Genomic DNA, 6,425 nt, shown 5'->3' on the forward strand with positions numbered 1-6,425 from the left:
GAAAGGAAAATGTGCTGCTGCCCCAGGGAGCGTTGGGTAAGGTGTGTACCAGTGGTCTGGGGTGGAGGGTCTAGCCCTGCAGGCAGGGGCCAAGTTCCCAAGACCTATCCCCAGGTCTTCTTCATTCTGTCTTGCAGTCTTCCAGGGCAAGCTCTTCCTTCCAAATCTACTCGACCCTCCTTCTCTCTTCAACTGTCTACCCCTCTGCAACCCCCCTACCCCTGGTCTGTCTTACCCACCATCTTCTTGTCTTTAAAGAAACAAACAAAAAATCACAATGTATCATGTTGACAATGATGCAGTGAAATGAACACTCTCTGAACCAACGCACCACTGAAGGGTAACTAACACCAAGAACTTAGTAGGTAAGTTCCAGATAATCTAAGACACAAAGTTTCACATAGAAGAATTGAGATTGTGTTTTTCAATAAGAGAAACAAGGAAATAATAAATGTCCAGTAATAAGGAAATGGTTAAATAAATTAGAATATATCCCTAAGGAAGAAAATAACTACCCTGAGTAAACACCATGTTTTCAAAGAATGTTATCGATAGTTGTGATAAATAATAACATTGTTCCCAGTTCGTTACCCCTCCTTGTATCCACACCCTTTGCCATATGAATTTGGAATTCTTCCCATTAAAGAAACAGAAGATACTTCGTCATTCCTTCACTAGTCAACCAGGTGATAGCTTGGACCAATGGACCAATGATCCCCATGATGCAGGCAGAGGTTTAAAATACTTTGTGTGGCAGGGTTTGCTCTGCCACTGATGCCATGAGGACAGGCCTCAGATGGCCTGCTGGGCCCAGAAGGATGAGAGACATTAGAAGCAGACCCAGACCCAGTCAATAGCTTGAGTCAAGGCCAGCCAAGATCAGCCAGCCAACCCCCAGTTCACCCAAAACCATGCAAACGAAAGTAACTAATTGTTTTAAGTCGTGAGTTTGGGTTGTTTGTGATGATGCATTATTGTGGCAATAATTGAATGATGCACTGGGAAATGTCCATAATTCTATATTTAGTGAAAAAAAGATACACACACACACACACACACACACACACAGAGGAAGATGATGCACTGAAAGTTAATAACACTTATATCTGCATTATATTTTTCCTTATTGTGTTTTGCTTTACTTTCCAAATTTCCTACAATGAGTAGGGATTGTTTTCATGTGCAAAAATACACGTATATGTATATAAATAACAGAAAGAAATACAGCAGCTAAGTATGTGTTCGTGGAAGATTCTCCACACAGCTCCCTCAATGAGAGTTTCTGAAGCACCAGGACCACAGACCTGTGCCTCCTGCTTCCTGGTCTTACTCCTCTTCAGGACCAAGCCAAGGAGGGCTCCAGGCGCAGTGGTGGGGTCAGGGGCCAGAGCAGAGATCTCCCGCATGTCCTGTAGAGACAAGTCTCCTATCCCCAAATCTGCCTTTGGGGATCATAAACTCCTAGGGAGGGGAGTGAAGACAATGGCTCAGGTCAGGTGCCTTGACTTGTGTTGAGGCTTTCCCACCCCCTGCAGGAGGTTATGAGGAGAGAGCAGGGGCTCAGGATTCCATCCCAGGTTCAAGTTCAAACTCTATCGCTGACTGACTGGATCACATTCTGAGCCTCTAAATCCCCATCTCCGATCGTGACATAGTGCCCGACTCATAGGGTTTTGTAAAATGGCCTAAGGGGTGTAAAGTGCTTAGGGTCCAACCTAAGCGAGGCCCCAATAAATGGAAGCTGTTTTTATGACTTGTATTCCAACAGGAAGGGCTGAAGGGGAGGGAACACCCCACGGACCTCTTATCATTGCTTCTATTCTGGTCCTTTGTTGCTCTCCCTCGCCCCACCTGTCTTTACCCTTAGCAGTGCCACCCACAGCTACAACGCTCCTCCTGGGATTACTCTGAGTAATGATGGAATAGTAATTGAAAAATAAATTGTGCTCGGCTCCGCCATCTAGAGGCCACAGTGGGGTTCTGCAGGCAGCCCCCGGGGCCTTCCTGCCGCCAGAGATGAAAAACGGGAGGGAGAGGGACTGAGGGGTTTGTTTCGCCTGGCCTGGATGACTCCACCAGGTGATTCCCCAGTGGCCCAGTCGAGGGCTCTAAGAAGGGACAGGAAGCATGCTGAGGTGGTACGTAATAATGTTATGGCTGTCCTACAGCTTAGGGCTTGCAGCCTAGGCTGTGGAATCACACCTTCTCGGCTCAAAGTCTGACGGTCCCTGTGAGTTTGGGTAAACCATTTTACCTTTCTGTGTGTCACGGGTCTCACTTGTAAAGTGGGGCTAATGACAGTATCTGCTTCACAGAACTTGGGGAGATTAAATTAGATACAGCATATACAACACAGTACCTAACACACCGTGAGTGGTCAACAATTGTTAACGATTACTATTTTTTACTTATTCAGGGAATTACTGCCAGCTTAGGAGAATGAAGTGAAATCGTGCATGCGAAGTACTCGGCATAAAGCCTCGTCCATCATAAAAGTCAACGAGTGGTATCTTTAGATCATTGAACATTATCTATCGTTCCCAGTTTAATGGGGGCAATCCAATGATCAAGTCTAGAAGGTAAGATAATGTTGAGCATTAATCGTCCCTGAGGCTTCAGAAGTTGAAAGGCATTACTTAAAACTTTTGCCTGAGGCACTGTGCTTATGCAAGATGTTTTGCCCGGGGAGAAACTGGGTAAAGAGTCCACGGGAACTCTGTACTAATTTTGCAACTTGTTGTGAGTCTAAAAGTATCTCAAAATGAAAAGGAAACCTTCTATTTGGGTGAATGAAAGTGCTTTCACGGTGGAGTAGGGGTTCCTGCGGGAGGGAGCGTACTTCCTACACAGTGGGGAGTAACGGGCGTCCGGGGAAGGCTGTGGGCTGGGGGGGTCCATTCGGACCTCAGGATCCGTCAGCTGTGTCATCTCGCTCTGGGCTTCCAGGCCCCTTTCCTGCCGGTGAAGTTGGGGTGTGGTGACAGCACCCACCTTCCAGGGTGAGGTAAGGAAACGAGCCAGTGCATGGGAAGCTTCTGGAACAAGGCCCAGGGCCGGCTACCCGGGGTTACCTATCCAACCACATCAAGGTATGGTCCGTGGAGAACCTTTTCCTTTTAGTAACAGCAGGACCTGGGAAACCTCCACATGATGAGAGGGGTCGGAATAGTGGCTTCCCTGGGTGGGGGGGGGGGCCATGGGGATCGAGTGGGGAGGCACGGGGGAGCCTTCACGGGTAGATCTGGATCTGGTGGGAGTTACCCAGTGCACACATCAAGCTGTGCAAGGTAAATATGGGCGCACCTTACCATGCACTTTATTTCGGTCTTAAAAACCTAAATATAAACGATTACATTCTCATTTGGAAGGAAATGTGCTGAGGCAGTTGAGCCTTTTGGAAATAAAGGAAAGCAGAAGTTGGGTCTCTCTCTTTCACACCAGACACCGAAACTCATTCAAAAAAGAACCAGAAGGGCGCCTGGGTGGCGCAGTCGGTTAAGCGTCCGACTTCAGCCAGGTCACGATCTCGCGGTCCGTGAGTTTGAGCCCCGCGTCGGGCTCTGGGCTGATGGCTTGGAGCCTGGAGCCTGTTTCCGATTCTGTGTCTGCCCCTCCCCCGTTCATGCTCTGTCTCTCTCTGTCCCAAAAATAAATAAAAAATGTTGAAAAAAAAAATTAAAAAAAAAAAAAAAAAGAACCAGAAAAACACATGCAGGTAGGTGGACAGTGACCAGTTTGCTGGATGAAGGAGGACTTTCTAAGCATAAAGACAAAGAACGTAAATGGACATGAAGAAGAACATACGTGCCCGTAGCTCCCTGCTCCCCGGTCCCCGACGCGGGCAGTTACTGGGTAGGTAGCTGAGGAATCAACAACGGAGCGCTGGGTGCCCGGCAGCATGGAGGGGTGAGGAGGGCGAGGCGGGGTGTGCTGGTGCCCGAGGATGGGGCCCGCCACCAGCCCTCTGGGCAGTGTGCTCACCAGCAGGGAACACTTTGAGCAGGTGCCTCTGGGGAGGGGGGGGTGAGGGGTGGCGGGGCCTCTGCAGGAGCCAAACAGCCTGTCCCGAGCAGGCAGCGTCCACGTGGAAGGCTTCCTCCCTCCTCCCCTCCCTGCCTGCCTCCGCCCAGATTCTGCGGCTGGAAACAGAACAGAGAGGCAGTCAGGACCGGCCACCTCCTCATCGATTCCCAGCCCAGAGCTCTAGGAAGCGATTTCCCGTGCAAGGGCACGGGCTCACTAAACCCAGCAGCAACTGTCTAAGATCAGGGGCTGAGGTCATGACTCCAGGAAGCAAGCTCTTAGGCTGCGGATTCAGGCCTTTACCCGAGCACCTGCCGGCAGAGTGAAATGCTCAGGGGTGTGAACCTTCTCTTCACGGAGCAGCCCGTGGCGTAGCTGGAGAATGCCCACGCCTGGAGAACGCGGGCCACTTACCCGGAGGAGATTTAGAAGCCCCAGAACTGAGCTGGGTCCCCATCCTCTGAAAACACTTCCTCTGCGAGTTACAGATGGCTCCCAGTTAGCCCCGCGGGCAGCCGATGACACACGGCCCCGGGACTTAGGAGCCAGTCCCAACCCCTTCACAGGTGCAGCAGCTGAGGTGCCGAAATCTTGCCCAAGATCCCATAGCCGATAAAGACCTGCATGGAAAGTGGGAACATAGTGGCCTGCAGGTGCACAGGCAAGCATTCCCACTGTACACACACACACACACACACACACACCCCAACACAGCCCCGCAATAGAATCACTGTCACACTTAGGATGTGATGGCCTCACAGAGGCCCCGGGCAGACACGTCCTGCAGTAACTCTTATGCCACTCACTCACCGTTGAACTGAAGCCCCCAAAGATGTCCCTGACACCTCCGGCAGGTGCTTCGTGCCGTCTTTGGGTTGAGCGGGTGTAGACGTCCAGCCGGCCCACAGCAGCCATCTGGGTCTGCGTCAGGGTGGACAGGAGCCCCTGGTGGTCACCGTCCAAGCCCTGGCCTCCAAGGAGGCCTGGCAGGCCTGCATCCTGCAGCCACGGTGATCCGACTTCTCCTTCGGCCGACAGTGAACACCGAGATGAACACACCCAGCTACACGCTCAGCCACAGGCACTAACCGAAGCCTCGTATCAAAACACTTACCCACGTGGACACAAGGGACATCCACATATCTGACCATGAGACCCCCTAACACCAACCACGCTTTTCAATGGGGGAAATCTAGCAAGACACCTGAGAATACGGGGGACCCCGATGGGATGAACCACTGTCTAGATTTAAGCCTGTACCACTGCAACCCCTGGGGAACAGAGCAGGCTGAGGCGGCCCCTGGCATCTTCTGGTTCTGGAATGCAGCATGAATTCACTCCTCCCAGATCTGGCAGAGACCCCCGCAGAATCACGTGGGCCCAGCCGTGTCGAGCGTGGGTGAGCCGTCAGTGTCCCCTTGGAAAGTCCGTCTCCAGGCAAGACCTTATTTATGATGGAATAGATCCCCCCACCAGGCTTCACTGTGGCCCCAACAGCAAAACCGGCCATCCGAATCGTGGGGACACGTTGAGACCGCAGGTTCCTGCGTCCCGCCTCCAGAGATTCCACCCAGGAGTTCAAGCCCAGGGCCTGGGCATCTGCCCTTGGGACAGCCTCCCCAGGTTACTCTAAGGCAGTAGGGCCTTCAGATCAGAGCCGGGAAATAAGGAAACGTCGGCCTGGTGCGTTCCTTCCCCATTGCGGCGCACAGCCGAGAGCTCAAGGAAGAAGTGGCACACACGTGTGTGAGCAGACCTACGGGTGTGCGCAGGGTTGTGCCCAGCATTAACCAGGTTAGTCAACCAGGCCCTGGTGGCTCACAAAACCCAAGATTGCTTTTTTTTTTTTTTAATTTTTTTTTAACGTTTATTTATTTTTGAGACAGAGAGAGACAGAGCATGAACGGGGGAGGGGCACAGAGAGAGGGAGACACAGAACCGGAAGCAGGCTCCAGGCTCCGAGCCATCAGCCCAGAGCCTGACGTGGGGCTCGAACTCACGGTCCGTGAGATCATGACCTGAGCTGAAGTCGGACGCTTCACCGACTGAGCCACCCGGGCACCCCTCAGTCAAATCTATTCTTTAAAAAAGTCAATACCTGGGGCGCCTGGGTGGCCCAGTCGGTTAAGTGTCCGACTCTTGGGTCTTGATCTCGTAGTCCTGAGTTCAAGCCCCGCATTGGGCTCCCCTGCGGGTATGGAGCCTATTTCAAAAAAAGCCAAAACAACAAAACATCAAAAAAGCCGATATCCCACCCATTAGAAGGAGCATCCACCACCACTCGCAGAAGCAGAAGTTAAGGAGAAGCAGTGACTATATTCACATTCTTGGCCCGGGCCGCCCAGAGGCTCCTGCTGCCTTGCGGGTCTAAAATAGCTCCTGTTTTTATTTAGTTATTCACA

The 6,425-nt window shown here is 51.7% G+C and overlaps 1 long non-coding RNA gene across 1 annotated transcript; it reads right to left on the bottom strand.

The window, feature by feature from the left end:
* Positions 1-1,086: 1,086 nt before the first annotated feature.
* Positions 1,087-4,015, bottom strand: LOC121011986 (uncharacterized). Its single transcript, XR_005781896.1, has 2 exons — positions 3,805-4,015; positions 1,087-1,461 (listed from the first exon to the last, which is right to left on the bottom strand). It is a non-coding gene; the product is annotated as an uncharacterized LOC121011986 (long non-coding RNA).
* Between the last annotated feature and the right edge of the window lie 2,410 nt (positions 4,016-6,425).

Source organism: Herpailurus yagouaroundi, unplaced genomic scaffold (genome assembly GCF_014898765.1).
Source record: "Herpailurus yagouaroundi ecotype Mexico unplaced genomic scaffold, PumYag 196, whole genome shotgun sequence".
NCBI classification, from domain to species: Eukaryota; Metazoa; Chordata; class Mammalia; order Carnivora; family Felidae; genus Herpailurus; species Herpailurus yagouaroundi.